Source organism: Balearica regulorum, chromosome 9 (genome assembly GCF_011004875.1).
Source record: "Balearica regulorum gibbericeps isolate bBalReg1 chromosome 9, bBalReg1.pri, whole genome shotgun sequence".
NCBI lineage: Eukaryota > Metazoa > Chordata > Aves > Gruiformes > Gruidae > Balearica > Balearica regulorum.
This window is the reverse complement of record NC_046192.1, coordinates 10,585,984-10,606,759: the sequence shown is the minus strand read 5'-3', so window position 1 is coordinate 10,606,759 and position 20,776 is coordinate 10,585,984. Positions and strand designations below refer to the sequence as shown.

The 20,776-nt window shown below is 40.0% G+C and overlaps 1 protein-coding gene across 2 annotated transcripts in view; it reads left to right on the top strand.

The window, feature by feature from the left end:
• Positions 1 to 20,776, top strand: part of IRS1 (insulin receptor substrate 1) — a 58,052-nt gene that overhangs the window by 16,201 nt on the left and 21,075 nt on the right. The window contains exon 2 of one of the 2 annotated variants that reach the window (XR_012836764.1): positions 7,820 to 8,176. The exons of the other annotated variant lie outside the window; for it this stretch is intronic. The gene's annotated coding sequence lies outside the window, so the exon portion shown is untranslated. The remainder of the gene's footprint in view (positions 1 to 7,819; positions 8,177 to 20,776) is intronic. 2 annotated transcript variants of the gene reach the window in all.

The window sequence follows — 20,776 nt, the reverse complement described above, 5'->3', positions numbered from 1 at the left end:
TGCTGTAATATATTAATATTACCTAAATTAAGTGAGACCTTTCAATCAATGTAATTATCAAATGTTTAGAGGAAATAAAACCATTGCTCTAGTGAACATGATTGGTGAAGTATCCAGAATCAGGGTTTGAAGTGCTAGAAACTTATTTTTGAGAACAGCAGCTGCTTAAGTAGGTATCCGGAGAAATTTATTTTCATTTTAGTATATGACTAGCCTAATGACGTGATTAGTTTACTCAAAGTTGAGTGAGATCAACGGAAACTGAAAAGACAGGAAGACGGCTTTCCTTTCTGAAGTTTTTTAGTTTTAAAAAACACATGAACTCTACTAAATCTGAAATTTCGAAGTCTGTAGTAGCCAAGCCCACTCAACTTCACCTAGTAAGTAAAGAGGAGGAATTCTCTTTAAATGTGAGGTTTATTTTGTTAAGCAACTTTCTTACGTGTTCAGGATATTTTGTTCGGTTTTAGTTAAGTGATAACTAAATACGGAGCATACTATTTCACAGTTTTGTCCTGATTTTCATTCAAACACAACTTGAAAAGTCATAAATATAAAATTTAACCAGGTAGTAAACAGTGACCTGTATTGGTCATTAGTTTTATATCAAGAATCTGCATAAATATACACTAACAGTATTGTCTAACTAGGGACTATACCAAGTGCTAAATTAAAAGGTTATATTGCAGATCAGCATGATTTGGTGGTTATCGCTCTTTGAGAATGACCATTAAGAACATAAAAAGATAAGTTTCCTCATTTGCTAATCTAAATTTGATTATTTTAATCACTTTAATTTGAATTAATCCACCGTGAAGTCAAGTGTCAGTATACTCATGATAATTAAATATATTTGAACTGATATGATCATGCAGAAATAAAGTGCAGGCACAGAAAAGACCTGGTTACAGGACCTACTCTGATCCAGAGGAGGAGCAGCAGACAATACAAGAAATAGTAAGAGGTTGGGAGGGTGAGAGGAGAGCACAAAACCACAAGTACAGAGAAATAGTAGTTAAATATATTGAAGGGTGTGACAGGCAGGCTGTTTACATTGGCTGGCCAGTTAGTGGGTCTTCTGAAAGTGAAGTCTCACAAGGTTAGAGAAGGCAAAGTTGTGTAGGAAGGCATACAAGGGCTGAGTGAGCAGAAGGAGAGATTGGAATCATGCTGGGAAGCTCAGATTTCAGTTGATGTAATTGGGCTTTTGTGGCTTGAATGATTCATAATCTCTTACCTTGATAGGCTGTTTAAAATTTTAAACAAAGGTATGAATGAAGTTACTTACACTGATAACTTTGTGGGATTGCAGTAGTGGAAAGCACTGATGTGCCAAGAATTGTTAGAGGAAAAAAATTGTGTAAGATGGTGATAACACTGGTGTAAACATATTTTGGAGGAAGGTTTGAACGATGATCCTTTTGCATGAGTGCGCTATGCAGTATTTTTCATCTTGATGGGGAAGAGGAGAGAACTTCCATTGATGTAAATTGCTGTACCTGCTTGAAGTTGATGGGACGAGGGCAACATGCCTCATTTTAGAATGAGTCCCTGTAACTTTTTTTTCTTTTACTGTAAGCTGTTACTACACTGTTCTGTTTGAATTAATAGCAAGGCCTCATTAATTTTAATTAGCTATAGTAATGAGTTAGTTCTAAAGTACTACAAAATGATCTGTAATTCAGTGTCTAATTTATCTCCCACCTTGGGTATTTCATCTTTTCCAAAAATTCTTCTCCTGAAGATTGGCGAGACGTTTGATCTGTCTTGATTCAAGCTTGTTTACTTCTATGTTTGTTAGAGTAGCTCATCAGCTTTTATTCCTTTATCAAATAACTCCTGTGATGTTAATTGTGTGTTATAGATTTGGGTCACATTTCAGCATTTGCATTTAGGTTGAAGAAACAAGTAAAAGCAAAAGACTATTAGCAGGACTGCTATATGCTTAGAGTAAACAGGACTACGGAACACTTGATGATAGCCTTTGCGTTATAGAACTCCTGTTGTTTCTAGAGCTTTGCAACCTGTTTGTGTTTTTAACTGATACAGTCTTACAGTAGCTTCTTACTGATCTTCACTGTAACTTTTTGAAGGTTTTTGGTTTGTTTTTGTGAAGTCAAGGGTGATACAAATCACTATCTGGAATCTATTTTCACATCTCTGGCTTTATCTGTATATCCTGTAGTCATACTTAACAACTTCTACCATTGCAATTTTCTCTGTTCTGAGTCTGGAGGCTCAGTTCATGCAGGTGCGTGTGACAGATTTAAGGCTAGAAAGAGCTCTGATAAGTATGGGTAATTGTTCCACTTTAGAAGCAGAATGCAGGACGCAGCTTTGCCATCAGTCTAAAGTAATTGGCAGCCACCCTGTTGTGTGTCTCCTTGACCACGTATTTCTCTGGAGAGTTGCTTTTGGCATCACTTGTGGTTGCTAGCAGGTTCCAAGTGCTAGTGGAGCACTTGGAATTGTGTTCAGGAGGGAATGCCGGACCACTTCTCTAGGCAGCAGCTTGCTCCTAGTTTGGTTAAAACCAGCTGTGAAACCTCATCTGCAATATTCTTTCAGGCATTTTCCCCCAATTTTCCCCAACTTCTTTTTTCCCCCAATCTGGACTTGGGTTATTTAAAACTTCAAGTAGAACACATTACATGATTAGTTTCCTTGAAACCACCGTTGTCTTGGCCTTCACTACTGTTACTTCTGGTCTGGGTTCTCCTTTTGCTTGCCAACTGCAAAAACTGTGTTTGAATTTGCCTATTTGCACAGTTGCTGTGAAACTGTGCCTTTAGTGAGGTATGATCCTCACCAACTGCGAGTTGGCCAGAACTAGCTGTACCACCAGTCCCTTGGCCCCAGAAGCCTTTGGAGGTGTGCTGGGCTGGAATCACAAAGGTTTTATCAAAATGGGTTTGCTTCTTCACTCGTTCTGGAGGTACCCTTTTTAAGTGCTAATGCAATATAAGTGTATTTATGCTGTTGAGAAATATGGCTTATTTTGGTTCAGGTGAAAAATAGGAAGCTGCATCTGAGAAAAGACATCTTTTACTGGCAAACCTGCACCTGCTGCTTTAGTATTCCTACTCATTTACCTGTCTGTGTTAGTCATCTTCTCAAAAAACCTTTACCACCAAAACCAAAATCCACAGTGACAAATTAGCCTTTCTGGTTTAGATAAGGTCATACGTATGTGGAAAACATTTTCAGGTGGAAATGAAATACATATATAATAGCTGCAGACAGCTGTCTTTCAGACCTTCTGATACAGTTACTCAGGGTGTCAGATGAGAAACAGGCAGGGTTCCCACCTTTCTGCCCTGAATTCTTGTTCAAATTTAGTGTTGATAGGAGGATTCAGTAAGTAACTGACTCCAATAGAAGGAAACATCAGTCTTCCTGAAACATTTCCTACTGATCTTGCAGCAGCTCAGATGAGTCTGTGGAAGAAAACTTTTGTTCTTTTATTAAAACAATCTTTTGCATGTTATCCCTTGTGCTGTGATACAAAACTGAATGCATGTTGTCCAGCAGATACGTGATTGTAAAAACAAAACTGGCTTTTAACTATTTGTTGAACTTCTAACATTGTGATCTACGTTAGGAAGTAACCTCTTAAAGATACCTCTGCCTTTCTTCTGCTCCCTGCAGTTTCCAGATGTATTTGAGTACAGTTGGGTGATTAAAATGCTGCAAGAGCTACAGTTGTCTGTAGCTTGGCTTTTTTTTTTTTCCTCTTTGCCTCAATTTTCTGTAGTTTTCTGTTTTAAGCCTTATCTATTAAGAAGTATTACTGCATTCTGTTTGTTTTTTCAAACTACTGTGTCATTTATTTGGCAGTAGAGGGGGAAGGTTAAAGTTCCTCCTTACCTCCTCCCCCTCTCTCCAGTGAAATTTTTGATTGTTCTGTTTAATGAGTCATTTTCTCTACAGCTGAAGTTAATTTTGTGGCTCATCCAAACAATGAGTATTTTCTGAGCAAGGAAGTGAGGGAACTTTAGTTCTTTCCCCCTTTTTTTAATATAAAGGTGTGTCTTGGGTGTTACCAAAAAACATGGAAGAGAACACAGACACAGGTTTCTTAGATCTTTGAAAAAAGAACCTTAAATTTTGTGTTGCATGAACTTGACTTACTGTGTTCAAGTTACATTCCTGCTCTTCATAGACTCATGGAAATCCACTGATCCAGATGGATGAGTAGTTTTCTTCCACCTTAAGTAGCTCTGGCAGTGCAAATATTTGGCACCTTTTAATGGATGTGTTTGTCAATGACAGGATTGCCCCAAGTTCATTCTGCTTCAGCAACTGAAGGTCACACAACAGTTGTCATCTGGCAGTTTATTATTAGCAATGGTATGGAAATCAGAAATAAGAAAAACTGGACCAAAATATGGAGTATAGTGTTTCAGATGTTCAGTGCAAGCTCAGCTCACCTACATTGTGTGGTGGCACCTCCTTTCCAAGGGCCATCTAGCTCAGCCATTTGGCTTTTGAAGCAGCTTCACCTTCTGGTCGAGACACATCTCCCTGGGGTGTCTTCCTCACGTCTACAGTTGCCTTTGGATCTGTTTGCAGTTTGAATTGCAGTGCCTTAGAAAAATAGGCTTAGTTTTGATTTCTCTGTACCACAGTCAAATTTTTAAGCTAGGTAGTCCTTTGTACCATTATCCTGAAGGCAGCAGGAAGAAATGGCTTTGCTAATGTGTTTGCACCCTGTTGGGAGATATATTCTCATTTAACACCCGTTGACTTCATTGGGGTGGAGTTTCTTCAGTCGTATAGACAGAGTAGAGGGAAGTAGGTAGGGTTTGCAGTGCTGTAGTGCTGCTGTATGTTCAGAAATGCTCTTTTCCAAGGGTCCTTTATCAGTGTTTAAAAGCTGATAGTGAATGCTATTGAACTCTTATTTTCTCTAGTTCTTTCTTTCCTGTGGAAATGTATGTGTGCATTAGAGTGAGAGTTGTGTGCTTTGTGCTCTTCAAGCCAATCCCCAAGAGCATTGTTTTCCAGAGAAAAAGGGTAATCAAAGATTTGAAATGAAAATCACTTGTGAAATATTTCTGACGTGTATGTCATAGATTTGTAAAATCTGGTTTATACTTCTGTTGAACTTAGGGTGTTCTGATTTGGCTGAATAATATCAAGTTATTGTGCGTCAGTGTCCTCACACACAAGGCTTTGATTAAGCAAGAAGAAAATGCTATGACATTAAAGGCTGGCCTACGTACAAACTTGCACAGAGAAACAAAAAGTGTGAATTAAGGAAGTCAGCATTTTAATACAAGTGTTTTAATACCATGCAAAATAGTGACTGATCTGGGCAAAGGAAAACGATGGCATAAAGTGAAAGATTAATTTAGACCTCTGGGGAAGACATAGAGACATTTCATAGCAAATCAAGGGGGTGGTGGTTTTTTGTGGGTTTTTTACAACTGGGTATAATTTTAACCAGGGTAAGTTCAGTGACTTTGTTTACTTATGTGGACCGCAGGTATGAACGGCTATTCAAGGTTCAGTCATCAGCTCAAGTTCCATCTGACTAAACCAGATTTCCCCCCTTCCCTGTAAGCCCTTTATGGTTTTGATCATAGTGTATGACATTATATTCCCATGTTGAATCAGACGGCTGAGCTGAGCATGCTGTCTGATTTGGACCTCCTCTTTCCCAGGAAGAAGAAAGGTTTACTGGAGCAGGTGCAGTTACAGACGTGTCTCTGAACAGCCAAGGCAGAGTATGTGCCCTGTCAGTTCAGAGTATGGGTGGGACTTGTACACAAGTACCTGCGCAAGGCTTTGGGCACACCTGTACACCATCCTTTCACTGCTACTTTTTAGACTGTCATTTTGGAGAAGTATTCTGACTCCTGCCCCCATGCTGCCGCCTCCTTCGTGCGAGTACAAGCATTCCTGTAGCTAAGCAGGCAGCTACATCAGGGACCTAATCTAGACTAAAAGTAACCTGGCTTGGGGAGGGGAGAAATCAGTTTCTAATTCATGTCCAACTCATCGTGCTGCTATGCAGTCCCTTGTGCCTGGGCAAAGGAGGGGATGTTGTGTGTGATGGGGATATGTAAAGTAGGTGGGAACACTTAAAGCAAAACAGCAGGACAGACTTGTACTGGCTTCAAGTAGACATGAAATCGCGATCATCTTCTTGCAACATTTTCATTCATTTTTCAGAGTAGTTATTTCATTGGGGCAGGATAACTGTGCCTTGAGGCATTGTACTGATGGTGTGAAGCTGAAGGGGCTTTTCCTCCGCTAGGATTACAGAAACTTTCTAATGGCTGGAAGTGAGCCTTATGCACAAAGGTTCTTTTGTTTTCTTTTTGTATAAACCCATTTGATGTTAAGCAGCCAAATCTTAACCTTTATGGTTAGTCTAGTGCATTTCTTTAGAAGCTCCTGGGCTTCCTGTTTAACTTTCAGCTCCTGCTCCAGAAGGGTGTGCATCTCCTTACATGGTCCTATCTCGTACCTGCTAGGTCAGGGATACGGACGTGGCACTGAGCACCTGAATTTCTGCTTAGGAGTGTTAATTAGTAATTTTTCTGTCTTTAAACTATGGAGAGTTTTGTAGTTATTTTTAAGATGATTTTCAGTTATTAATAGAAATGGGAGTGATTGTGCTGAATTATGTAGTGAGATGGGGGATTTGTTGTTGTTTTGGTTTGTTTTCTCTTGAGTAACTGTCCTGAAAGGATATCTTCTCTCTCTCTCTGCTTGTGGAAGCATACAATCTCTTGCTCCTTGGGAAATGTGTCACACTAAACTCTTTGTAGCAGTTAGCTAGTACAACAAATACAATGTTTGAGGCTTATTCTGTAAGCCTGTCATTATCAACAACAGATGAACTGGTAGTTTACCTTGCCCAACGTGTGACTTTGACTTGCAGGGAATAGATCAGTAATTTATGTTGCTGTTAAGCTCTAGAAGGGGATGCACTTTTTTATGCCACAAGGCAGATTCTAGGTTTTGTTTCTCAGATCTGCGAGCAAGTATTTTGATTCGGACTTTTTACCACCTTGCTACTTATTTGAGAGTTAGGAACAGATGTGTGCTTAATTGGTTTTGTAACAATGATTAAAACTCAAGGCATTCTTCAAAGAAGGAGAAATAAAGACCTTTTTCCCCTCATGTTTCTGGACTAGAAAGATAGAGGAGGGGGAAAATAATGAACTTCAAAGAAAAACCTTCTGGATCTTTTCAGGAAATGCCAAATAAAGAGCAGGTCCCTAAGAAAAAAATTAGTTAATGAGTTTTTTACTTAAAAGGGAGAAACCTAGAATTTCATGTGTGGGATACCTGATGGGTGACCTCTGCAGTGGACTCTGGGCTGAGTTTGGAGGCAATAACCACATCACCTAAGGCCTCTGGCCATGAAGGAATTAATAGAAGCCATGCCACTGTAACCCATTGTTAATCTTCTTACTATCCAAATGCTAATATGGTACCTCATAATAGTGAGGATGTATTTCTAAAGCTTTAGATGATGGTCACTTTAAAGAGAAGAGGGGGAATGAAAACACCCAAGCCTAATTCCAAGCACTCTCTCTTTTAATGTTGTGTCCTGCACTAGTCTGCTAAGCATAATTAAAGATAAGAAGCCTCATTGTTCAGATGGAAGTTCTTTGATGTGGATGCAGAAAGGATGTTGAGTAGTTATGCAATTGCAGCCATATGTTCATTAATTAATGAGAAATAACCCATCAGTGGCCTTTGGTAAGTTGTACATGCGGCTCACGACATGTTGAGAAATATTATGCTGTAATTTCCCTGTGCTCTGATGTATCTATTTGTCTCTTTTTTTCTTTCCCTATAGGTCTGCTGGGGCAGGGACTGTCATTTTACTTTGTTTGTTCAGCGGCCAGTAAAGTGAGGCCTTCAACTGTGACTGAGGCTCCTGTATGCTGTTGCAGTGCAAACAATATGAATAATTGTTATCAGTGGTTATCGCTTCAGTTCCTGTACAGCGCCGGCTGAGCGTTGTCCAAATACATAACATTCTGCCACTGCTGAGATTCAAAGTCTTCATAAACCCCAAATCAATAAGCCTCACGTTGTTTGCAAACCTCGAGTTGTCAAGCTTTCTCCCCGTCCTCCATCCCAGTAGCTCTTTCTACCGAAACTTGTCCAGAAGTGCTGGCACTAGGATTTTTTTCAAGTCTGCATCATAAAGGTTGTAACCAGAAATATGATGTGTATACTAGGTTCCTTTCCTCTGTGTTTAACTTTGAATTGCATGTGTGATTGCTTTCATTGCCCTGTAATCTGTCTTGTTGTCTCTACTTGCTATTCTTGGTGTTTAAGAATAACAGCGATCTTCTTAAAAGGCACATCTTTCATTATTTAATAAGAATTGGATCCTTTTTACTGCCAAGTGATATTTTGTTAAAAAGCAAATGACCGATGATCTTTTTCCCTCCCCACAATCGTTATACGGCTTGTAGTGTGTTCTGTATACCTTGTGTGAGCCACACGTGCAGCTGCTTCTCAGTGCAGCAGAGCTGAGACAGACGTGGTCGCTCCCTGTAAAACAACCTGGAACTGTAGCATTTTGAAGAGGGGGAAAGAGCTGCTAACTCTTCAATTTTATGACCCCAGTCATCTAAATTTAAATCTTCAGTGATTTCAGGGATGATGAAACCAGAGAGCTTGGGAGGTTCCTCTTTTGGGGGCACCTGAGAGAGAGCACCAGCCAGACAACTGGTACAGACAAGCAAGAGGCATCAAAATGCACAGTGCGATCGCTCAAGCCGTGCAGGAGGGAGAGCTATATTTAACAGATACAAGTGCTAATAATGAGACTTCAAAGAGAGCACACCCTTTCCTTCCACAGCTGTGCTCTGCCACGCAGAAGAGACAGGGTAGTTTTCCAAAAGAGGTTTGCTTCGTGTCTTTGCCTTGGGGAAGAAGTTCAGAGAGCTCCGAAATTAGCTTAGAATTTCAGAAAGGCAAAAGGGAGGGAGAAGATACAAGGGTAATTATGAATTTTGATGCCAAACCCATAATTCTGAAACAGAAGATTTTTTTTTTATTCCATCTTGTACTTCAGGGGATAAAAAGGTTTTGGGGTTTTTTCTTCCCCTCTGTGTTTCCTTTTACTCTGAATTTTTACTAGCTTTTTTTTACCCACTGCCAGTCAAAGATCTCTGTTTCTTGCTGAAAGCTGTTTGCTTAGCTTTATTGAAGCGCAAATAGACAGTTGGGCTATCTTTTTGGACAAAACACTCACAGTCCTTCTATAACTGAAGTCCTTTCCGTAAGGTAGGGTATAGCTTTGATTCTGTTTATTTTTGAGTGGTTTTTCTCCTCACATATGAAGCCATAAACTGTAAAGGGAACTTGATATACTTGTACTGTATTTGCAATTTAGATTGTAGAGAGTGTTTTGGAGTGCACATGTTTGGCTGCCAGTGAAACCACTGGCTGTGAGTCAGAAGGCATCGAACGTTGTTTTCAAAAGTGTCCTTAAGGATGAGGTCACGTAAATGATGGAAAAATATTTCAGTGTTCTGAGAAGCGGGGTATTTTGTATCTTGTGAGTAGGTGACCTGGGGGGCTGGAGGGGACGCGTCAGCTCTCCTTGCCTATAGCAGTCTGATAAACCATTTTAGAGGAGCTACCAGGGCATGCAAGTGTTGCACTTGTGTGGGGCAATTTAAGGCCAGGAATTAGTGGAGACTTAGTTTTCTATGCAGCTTTCCTTTTTCTTTCACTTCAGCTGCGGTCCCACTTCTTGCCTTTCTAAGTTATTTTAAAAATATTTCTAGGTCAACCTTTTAACTTTTTGTGTGTGTGTGTGGTTTAGAAATCATCAAATATTTACTTTTAGATCTAATTTGTTGTTGTAGGGTTAGACACTTTTAAATGCCTCAAGTCAAGAACTATGGTGTCATAGGAATGCTGTTAAATGAGGTTTGTTTGCTGCCCGGCTTTGCTTTCCCTTCACATATATGTTGAATGAAGGACTGAGGTGGCTCGCTGAGGGGCAGAACAAAAAATCCTCTTTTTGGTGCTACCTGCTCCGCTGGTTTGGATCCTAAGCTGGAAACGTGTCACTTAGAAGCGTTAAATGTGACGAAAACACCTTGTTGCCTGTGAGCGCTGGGGCCGTGCTGTTCCAGTCCCTCACCCAAAGCCGCGGTACGTGAAGGCAGTAAATGGGGCAAAGTTCAGTCCCTCGCCCGGAGCTCGCTGGTGCTCGCTGCGTCTGCGCCCTCCCGCCAAATGCGATCCAGCTGCCGCCTCAGCAGAGCTGGATCCTGATTTCTGCTCCTGAGCCTGTTTGTTAAGGTGTATGCTATTAATATTCTAAGTTGTTATTATTTTAAAAACATTATTACATACTAAAGCGGGCTGCCAGGACAACTGACAGCTTTGTTTTTGCTGCTGCTGGAGAGGCCAGAAAGAGTTTCAAGCAAGTAGGAGGAATCAGCTGTTGGCGGAAAACCTGTTCCATGGATAAACGGGGGATTGCATTCTCCTGAGTCAGCACAGACTTGAGGGAGCAGAGTGCTCACAAGCACTAAATTAACTTTTCTTTTGAAAAGTGCATGTGCAATATTTTTTTTAATTATCACAGTCAATATATATACTGTTTCTTTTGCAACTTGGCAATTTGTTTAACATTGTAATTCTTTTTTCTTCAGACATTTTAATTATCCCATGCTACAAAATGCCTTCCTTTAGACCAGCAAATCTTGTATTTGTTTTGTGCAAATCACATGGCTTATATTTCACTAGATCAAGTGACAGGGTTATCTGTAGTAGGAAACTTAAGTGCTCCACCTCTGTGAGCATAGTTCATGCAGGATCTGTGCCATTTGCATGTGTAGTCCAAGCTACGCCTGTAACGCTAAGGGTTTGTATAGTTTTAGTTGCAGAAGCATCTTTTCAGCAACATATATTGGCACATCTCTACTATGCAGTCTCCCTAAATGTTTTATAGGTTTCCTGAGGCTTGGTAACTAGGACGTACCAATCTACCAGTAAAACCCAGTATCATTTACCTAAGAGATACTCTTAGAGGATTGACGGAATGGTGTAGTTGATCTTGCTGAAAATTCTTGGATGAAACTGTTTTAAGTTTACTCGTCTGCACTGTGTCCATTACCTTGTAGTCAAGCATAACCAATTCATAAAAGATATAGGATAACAGATAATCATCTTAGGTGCGCTAACCTGTCGTCATCATCATGTGCCTCATCTCCCTTAATAACTTAATGCCTTAATAGATGAAAGTCTCAGTCCAGGGAACCTCAAATTAATAATTGGCTCAAAAGGAATAGAACAGCTGTAGGTGAAAACATGTAAACACTGCTAGTCAACTGAGGGTAAATACATCTCCCATTCTGAAGTTCTGTCTGTGATTTGAGACTAGACTGACCACTGAAAAGTGACTCTGGAGATGGGCAGGATGGGCATTCCTGGGGCAGCATTTCAGAGACTTTAAAATGCCTGAATGCTTCTTTGCTGCTGTGGATAGAGGTGTAAAGCAAGAAGTATCACTGTTATAAGTGCAACTTTAAGGCAGTATCTTAATTTAGTTTGTCAGCTCCTCAGTTTTCTCTTACCAAGTACTGTAGGTTTTAAAGGGAGTTTAATGTTTTTTAATGGCAAATGCAGATTAGAGAAACCAAAAGATTTAATCTAATGAATAGAGCAGAGAATTGGAAAGAGGAGAGAGGTGAGCTGTAATGTTTGACACATAGCCTTTGCCTGTCTTAAACAGATTATAAATGATGTTATTTATTGCCTCTGACTTACGTGGGCGGATTGCTTTTTAGGGGAGGACTAGATACACATGCCAAAGTAAATGTGATAGTAGTAGTCTTTTCTGCTTTACTAACTTAAACAAACTTGGGATGTGCAGGCTGAAGAACCAAAAACTTGATTTAGCATGTGCTAGTATTGCAAATGTGTGTATACTGGTAACTTACTCGCTAACAAGTTGTTGTTGTATATACAGGTTTCAAAATATTTAGAAAATAGATTCTCTATACCAAAGTTGTAAGGAAAATAAAACTTGAAGAACTGAAATTGAAGCTATGTTAAGGTTTCAAAGTAAGAGACTTGTCCCTTAAGACTTAAACTGTTCATAAGGAAAAGGCAGCAGACATAACGTGAAGTTAGTGGAGTTTTAGTGCTTTCTTCAGTTTATGAAATTATATCTAAGGTTTTCTGATGTGTGATCGAAGTGCACAGGAGATCTAGAGTTGGACAAGGCAGGAAAGAATTTGTAAGATGAAAGGAACAGTGTTTGAGAATGGCTTCATTTTAATGAACTCATTATTTACACCTTTTGTAAAAAAAAAAAAAGAGGAAACAGACTTACTCTGAGTGCAAAGCTTGTTTAAATTGCATGAAAAATGGGAGATAAAATTTTATATAGGTAAGAATGTTTGGGTTTTTCCCAAAGAGAACTATATCCTCTAATAATATTAAAAATGCTTTTTAATTAAATGTTGAGCCAAACACCATTCCCTATGTAGAATTGGAAAATAAAAGCACATTAAGTGAAGAAACAGTGATGCAGCTGAATTGCTCTTTCCCGATACTCACCAGAAGAATTTGGAGCTGCTGATTTTGTGGTCAAGATTGTGCAATGCATAGCACCATGCAGCTTAATGCTTCAAGCTGTTCTCCCTTAAGGTAGGCACTACAACACCTTTAAAATTTACTTTGTAAAATTCCTTATTACACAAATCCTTCCTTTTTTTTTTTTTTTTTTTTTTTCCTTCCCCAAACTTACTGATGCTTTAATTTGCTCCTGTTCTGAACTCTCCTGCTCCTTCCATAGGCTGGTTTGCCTTTTTAATCTGCTTGGGAGACTGAACGGCAGCTCAGTCCTTCAAAAAAACCCTCTGGCCACTGTTGCTGGTGGAGGAAGAGGAGAGAAGCTGAAATGTAACTCCCACTTCAGCTTTCAGGCAGGAAAGCACCGGAAAGGGATTTTTCTTGTTCTGTGGAAGTAGGTTACTAATAGCAAAGTCACATAATACTTTTCTTTCCATTTAAGAGTGGAAGTGGTTTTTGGTTTTGTTTCCTTCTCCTGGAGTTTTTTTTAACATCCAGCTATTTGGTGACAGATGCATGGAGAATATGCCAGTAGTTTATTCAGCAGAGCAGCAGGTGCCTTGTTGAGAAGAGCTGACAAGAGTGACATCACTGTGCATAGCTGTCTGCATGCTCACAACTTCCTACTCTGCGCTGGACAGTCTTGGTACTGAAGGGAGAGCTTGCTGCCGTCATTGCTACTCAGGTTCAAAAGCTTCTGCATATTTAGTGTGACTTTGCCATACCCGTTAGTGGCCATGTTTTGTTACTTCTGGCTGACTTGCAGGAAAACAAACCAAAACCCATCTATTTTAAGAGATGGTGCACAAAAGGTTTTTTTCATTTGAGAACAAAAGTTGGTTTCTTCTTTTGTAGATTTTCTCCTTTTATTATTAATTATGTCCTGCTTTACATTCAGACTGGGGAAAATAGAGTTAAGATGATGGAAACTACTCTAGAGGACAAATGGCACACTAGGCTTCAGCACCCTCCACAAAAGTGCAATGCTTTCAATAACATTCAGTTGCAGAAGATAACACCCTAGGTAATCCAGAAACACTTGTTCTGGACTGCTACAAGGTTTATTAGCATTCAAAACTTAAGGAAGTCAGTACCTACCCATCACCTGATCCCCAATGGAAGATTCTTAGAGAACTGGGGTTTCTGAAAACAGATCTGCTGAGCAAAACATTCAGAAAATCCATGAGGGGGAGGTTAGAGAAAGTAGGTTTCAAACCTAAATCTGTTGGAATCAGAAATTCAGTTGGAATGTGGAAGTTAGTGGGATTCTTTTGGTTGGGGGGGGTTAGGGCATTTTTTCAGTCAGTAGGGTATATGCTAATTGTTACAAGCAATGTCTAAGCATCTTTGAAGATGAAAAGTACAAAATGAATGTGGTATTTCCATTTGTTAGGATGCAGTCTCTGTGAACAAACCTGAAACAGACTCCCAGATCTACTAGGTATGGCAAAAAAATGGCTTTCTCTTGTAAAATCACTGACAAGTCAACAGAATCTGATGAAACTAATTTTTAAAATTGGGTATTTTTTTGTCTGAAATTATTTGAATGCTCAAGAGAACAGCCATAAAATTGTCTTTGATTCCTTTGACCAAGAAAAGTGGGAATCCACTTTTGATAGTTAATTGAAATTAACTTTTGTGTCTGAACAAAGGTGTTGTGGGTTTTTTTTTTCCTTTCACAGAGAAAACTGCAATCATATCCAAAAGTAGAAATTACCAGGGTTTTTTTTTAACTTTGTCTGCTACCACATGTAGTTTCTGTGATACGTTTTAGGGGACAGCCCTTGGCAGTGCTGCACATGATAGATGATGATGATTCCTGTGGTGATGTAACAGTTCTCAGGATGCAGCTGAGCCAAAATACTTATTTTGTTAAGAAGATCTTACATTAATCACAGAAGTTCTTAAGGCTTGCTTTTTTTTCTTTTTTTTTACAGTTGCTGGTTAATTTTCTTGTGTGATAATTTGAGTAAGTTTTTGTTCAGTTTCTGTTGGTATTGTGGCAGTTCAGCTTTGCCCAAATACAGAATTCTTTAACAGAATAATCCTGCTTCAGTCTTCCATGTGAGTTTTAATTAGAATAATTTTTTTTCTCCAATGTTACTTGGATTTTTACGTTAACTTTTTAAAAGGTAATTTTGAAGATCTCTTTGACAGTAATTTTTTCATTGTAAGGTAAAAATGAGAACTGATAGCTGACAGATACAAAATGACATTAAGAACCCCACTGCCTGGTTGTCATGTTAGAATAGCACCAGAATTGGTTTTACAAGAGATCTGATTTCCTCCATAATAGTGATGAAGTAGCTGCATCCATGACCAGTCCACAATTCTATGAACAATCCATTGCAGGTTTTGTACTGTTCTCCATCATCAGTCATGGACGTGTGATATGTGAGTGGGGTTTTTTTGTTTTCGTTAAATTTTGCACCTGATTGCACCTGATTTCTGTCCTGCTTAATAAGCCTCTGGTAATCTTGCCACAATGATAAGACTAGCTCTAGTGGTCTTGATTGATCGCAGTTGCCTTCCCTGTGGCTTCTAGACATCACTCAAACGAACAGCTCGATTTGTTAAGTTGCACCAGCCTCAAAATAATTCCAGTTCTGATGAAAAATGGGATTACTGTTACTTTTGGGTAGTTGGATGCTGTGTCAGTGCTGAGGAATTCCAGAAGGCCATCACGTAACTGAGTGGGCAAAAATGCGGTAGATGAATGTCAGCATAGGTAAACATAAGTTTTTTCTGGTAAGGAAAAAATTATACTAAACCATGCTTGTGTGATGCTGAACTCAGAACTGAGGGTTGTAACTTGGAAAAGAGGCCTTGTGGTTGTCATTGACAGTTCTCCAGAATCATTGTCTGCAATGTGGAGCCGCAGCAGCCAAAAAAAAAAGCCAGAAAACCATGGCCAGTGCCTCTTGGCATCATCAGAAAAAGGTGCTGAGGACAAGAAAAAGGTGTCGTTTTGCCAATGATTAAAACGCTTGGATGCCCACCGCATTTTAAGCACTGGGCACAGTTTTGGTGTCCGCGTCTTAAGAAGGTCCAGTTAGTACCCTTAGTTTAGGGAAGGTACAGAGAAGGGCAACCCTCAATCCAGGGGGATGGTATCACTGTCTTGTGTGGAGTTGTGGCATTTAGAAGGCTTGATTTAGAAGATGAGGCTGAGAGGGGCAATATCATCAAGGTTTACAAAATCGTGAAGGTGGTGGGTAAGGTGAATGCAGAACTCTTGTTGACAGAAACCTTGCAGTACCTGAATTACAGGACACTTGATGAAACTGGTTGGGAATCAGTTTAAGACAGATTAAAGAAAGTATTTGTTTACACAGCAGGTAGTGAATTTATGCATCTTGCAGCCAGAGGATGTTTTGAAAACAGGCCGTATAGGCAGGTTCAAAACAGTGTTAGGAGAGTTCATGGTCAGGAGGTAGAGCGTGAGGCGGAGTGGACCACAGAACATGGTTTATGGATTCTCTCTAAATAGCATCTTTTCTGCCCTGTTGGAGACACATTCTGGACTAGATGAACCATCGGTCTGACCCAGCCAGGCATTTCTTATACTCCTGAGCTCTCAGGCTTAATGGGATCTTTTTGTTTTTCACTCAAAATTACATTCACGGCAGGGTTAGATGGGAGGCATGAAGGTTTTTTTTTTTTCTTTTTTTTAATGTTCAGTAAGCTGCACCTCCAGGGGAGACTTTTGATCTACTTGCTTAAATTCATCGGTACTGCAAGCTGAGATGCCTGTTGCTTCATAGTAAGCTGGAAAATATTTCCTTCTTTCTAGCCAGGAAAAAAATACTGGGAAGTTCATCTGGGAATGTGATTCATCTGGGTCACACTCATCATTTTCCTTTCAGATTACAAGGAGAAGTTTGGCATAGTGCTCAGCTGCTAGTGATAAGATTTTATTTAGACTTTGCTGCCTTCAGTTTGTGGTGGTAAGCAGGTACACTGCTGTTTATGCAACAAGACTCCAACACACTTTTTATCATTTCATCGGTGTGACATATTCCTTATTTGGTTATGTCCCAGTGTGCTTCAAGAAATGCGAGTTCTTCATCCCCTGCCTCATTTCCAAGTTACCAACACTGTATATTGATGCAAATGAGTTGGTGGACCTTGCTCATGAGCAAGAAGAAAACCCACAGCTAGAAGGCATTGATTCATAATCTGAAGAATGCCAGTAGCTCTTTTGTTAGTCTAGGATAGTATATTACACTGTTTTCAAGTAAATGTGGTTTTCTTTTTAAAATCCTCACAAAGTTAACTTGGGTATAGCAGTGGCTTGTAGGGTGGTAACCACTGGTAACTGGAGGACAGTGAGCCTAGTGCTGTTAGTGGTTTTCTTTGTTATATTTTTAGAATGAATTTGGGTGGAAATCGTCTAAAAGACACATTAATAAAGAGAACTTGGAGTTTTTGCATAATTTTAAGGCTGGAGAGACTGCAAGGCTGAAAAATAGCAATTTGAACAAATGCTAAAAATGGCATAATAAGAAAAATAGAAAAATGGTGAGGGCATTCCTTTAAAAGTGGTGGGGTTTTGGTTTTATTTTTAACTTCGGTTTCTTAACAACAGATAAATAAATGTCCCATTTCTAATATAATGTTCTACAACATATTTTATCCTGCAGGAAAACTTGATTAATGCAAAGAGCTAGGTTATATCTAAATCTGGACATGGTCGAGCTTCATCTTAGTCTAGTGTCAAACTGCTCTAGAATCCATCTTGAAGAAGGCTACGCTAGCAATACTTATTATTCATGTGGATATACCCATCTGAATTTTTCTTGCTAGGGCATAGTTGTCTTGGAAGAACGCTGAGTATGAGCCCTGCGAGAGCTTGTCCTCTTGCCCTCCCTGTCCCCTCTTTCTCTTTCCATAACTGCGCAGTAAAATTTGATAGGTCAAAGTGTAAATTAATCTTAAGTTATATGAAAGTCTTTCCTTGAAAGAGGCCATAAATCTTAGCAGTACACTTCTACTTCTTAGAATACAGAAAAAGACCCTCTGGGTTTTTTTATGGGGGTGGGGTGGGTAGGGAACGTTGATGTTTGGGGGGGGGGGGTGTTTGTTGGCTTTTTTTAATACGGAATAAAAGCACATAAAGTAAAGCTTACTCACTAACTTAAGAACCAAACAGAAAAAAACACCCAGTTTTTCTTCTTTGGCCAGGAGAATACCTTCTTATTAAATTTTGAAATACTTAGATTAAAAAAAAAAAGTCAATATTTACTATTCTGTGAACAGTCTTTAATGTTTGCCATTTGAACCAGCTCTGTACCTTTTTTTGTTCATTTTTGAGAGTGTCTAGTGTTTCCATCCGATGCAATGAAAATACTCTTAAATGTTGATACTGTATTTAGTGATCAAAATAAATGAGTTTGAGCTTATTTAAAAGCCATTCTTGGTGGGTGGCAAGAAGAGCACTAAAAGAATACAAACGGAGGGGTTGGCAACATGATGAGCACTAACACTGCAGGCATGAGCTTAGAAGTATTAGGATTTTGGTTGGTTTGGTTCCAGTCACGGCACGCAACACGGAAAAACGAACGTATGGAGAAAACTTCCTTTGCTTTTTGTCCCGTGCTAGGATGCGCCTACCTGAACAACTCTGGAGAAACTGACTTTTCCACTCTCTTAACGATGTTATTGCTGTAGCGATGGGGAAGGAGGATGATGGTTATGTGGATTGGTTTGTGACTTCTTTTTGCTCCCTAGAAATTATCAGCTGTAAGGAGTGAAGGAAGGGGGGGGGGAAATGAAGTCTTCCTCAAACATGTTTGTTTTTATGGAAGGCCCCAGTATAAAGCTGCTTACGTTGCCTTGCTGGTCCATTGGTAGCCATACCACTCCTTGAAATATTACATTGCTACAATTTGGTCTGTGCAGGGACGGGGTCCTGGTGATGGCAGACCAACCTCTGAGGGCAATGTGGAGCCTACCTCTGTAGCACAGGGAAACATGCAGAGGCCACCTGATCCTGTGTGTTGCATACAAGTAATCAGGGATAAGCATCAACATCTTTTGATCAAGGGTGGCTGAAAGTACATGTCTGAGTATGCTTTTGCTGGAGAGAGCATTTAACAAATGCAGCGTAAGAGGAGGTGCAAGATGCTGAGATTCTCTCTGTGGCTAAGTAAGGCTGTAAACTGCATGCCAGCAGTGATGAATTCAGTGCTTTCAATATCCATTCAAGTGGCCTTCCTACTTAAAGCATAGGTATTACTCTTCTGCGGATGGATGCTTACAGATAACACTACAACCTCATCACTACTGAAGGAGGAGAGCTAAATCTTGCAGCCTAGAAGACTGTAGTAACTTTGTTCAGTTTCTCTGTTTCTATGGAAGTTGGGGGTTTTTCCAACTATATTGGTAGAGCAGAAAATGAAATCCAATCCAACTTGCTAATATATATGTATTTCCATTGGTAGTTGGATTTGAAGCTTCGCTTGGTTATTTAGCATTCAGAGGTTGGCAAAAGCTGTCCGAAATACTCCTCTCTAATAATGAGGTGACTGACCGTAACATAGCATGTCAGGAAGGCAGCTTGGGCAGCTGCATTGTACACGCAGCTAGAGGCACAGGAGAGGCAGTGGAAAACATGCAGCTCCAAACCGGCCGGAAAGGGGACAGACAGATCTACCGTCCCCAGCTGCTGCTGCAGGACATTACCATGAACAGAAAACATGCAGCTTGGTTGTATCAAATGTAAAAGCAGCCTGTTAGAAAGGGAGAAAACCATCTGATAAGCTGTCAAATAAGCTGTATTCTGAGTTCCAGCTAGTGTGGGGATGGCAACCTGTCTGTTGCACTTGAGGTTATAGTGGCAGAATCATTTTAATAAAAAGGTGAAGTGCTGAAGGCTACAAGCCTCCGTTTGCAGGCTGGATCCCTGGCCTCTCCATGTCGCGGGTTACTGGTGCTGCAGAACATCAGACATGGCAGTATTTCCACGGCAGCCTTGCTAATCCGGCTGCTGCAGTCAGGAGTGACCATAGCCTGGTCACATGCGGAGATTACTGAAGCTACTAGCTAAAGTCTTGCCACTGATAAGTCTGCACAGTTAAGTTCTCATCCCTGAAGTTCTGTGAGCAGAAAATTCCTGCTGCTACTCTTGGTGAAGTATGTGAAATACCTACCTAATCTCTACAGCCTCTCCATTCCCACAAACCATGGGGTGCTTTGACTGGCATGGTTGTCCTTTCCTGGGTGTTCTGCAATAACATATTCATTATGAGAAGACTGGAGTCTTGTTGTATAGTTTCAAAGTTAACTTTAACACCTCCTTGGAAGTTATCTCAAACCGTGAGATTTGTGGCTTTTTATATTTAGCTCAAATTGTCTGTTATAATTGGCATTTAGACTAGTTGTAGAAGGGTAGCTGGCTCTCTGTGAAATGTGCTTGCATTTCATGTTACTTAAAAACATGCATCTGTCTTTTTGTCATCTCAAAATCTGCTTTGCAGGGTAAGATTTATTGGCATAACTCTTTCATTTGCTGCCTTTATTTCCTTACTTAAGAATGAGATTAGTCTCCCCCAGCATCTTCTTACTTGGCTACACACTTGTCTTGACACCCCACCCCCCTCTGGTGGTGCTCAGCTTGGCTTCTAACTTTAGTTTCACATAAACAGCCAGCCGTGGAACCTAGAGGTATTGGTTTTCATTGAAGCAGATAGGAAAACTCCAGCAAACGTGGAAGCTCTGCTGAAAGAGACACACACAGCTGTGCTGCAGAGTACACCCTTACACTGTGCTCTGGCAGCATGTTGACTTGATGTAGTCTTTTCCCCAAAATATCGTATCTTCTAATTATAGAAGAAAGCAATGTAATTACATAGTTGCTTGACTTTGACATTTTACGAAGAATGAAAATATCTGCGTGGCCGTGATGTTTTATGTTGGTAATTGTTCTCAATGCCTCATTAGGGCCTTTGGGTGATATGGAAAGAAAAATTAAGTTGATGAATTCTTTCAAAATATTCTGTGACCGGTGTGAAAACAAAATACAGTGAAAGTCAGAAGTTTCTATCTCCTTCCCCCCCCCCCCCCCCCAAATGATTTTTATTAACTTGCAATTCAGTTGCACTGTCGCAAGGTTAGTTGTATCTATTTTTGTAATTCTGGAAAGACTACAACTAGAATGATGGCTCCCAACTGATGTGCAGGGACGTGCAGAAGAGCCAGC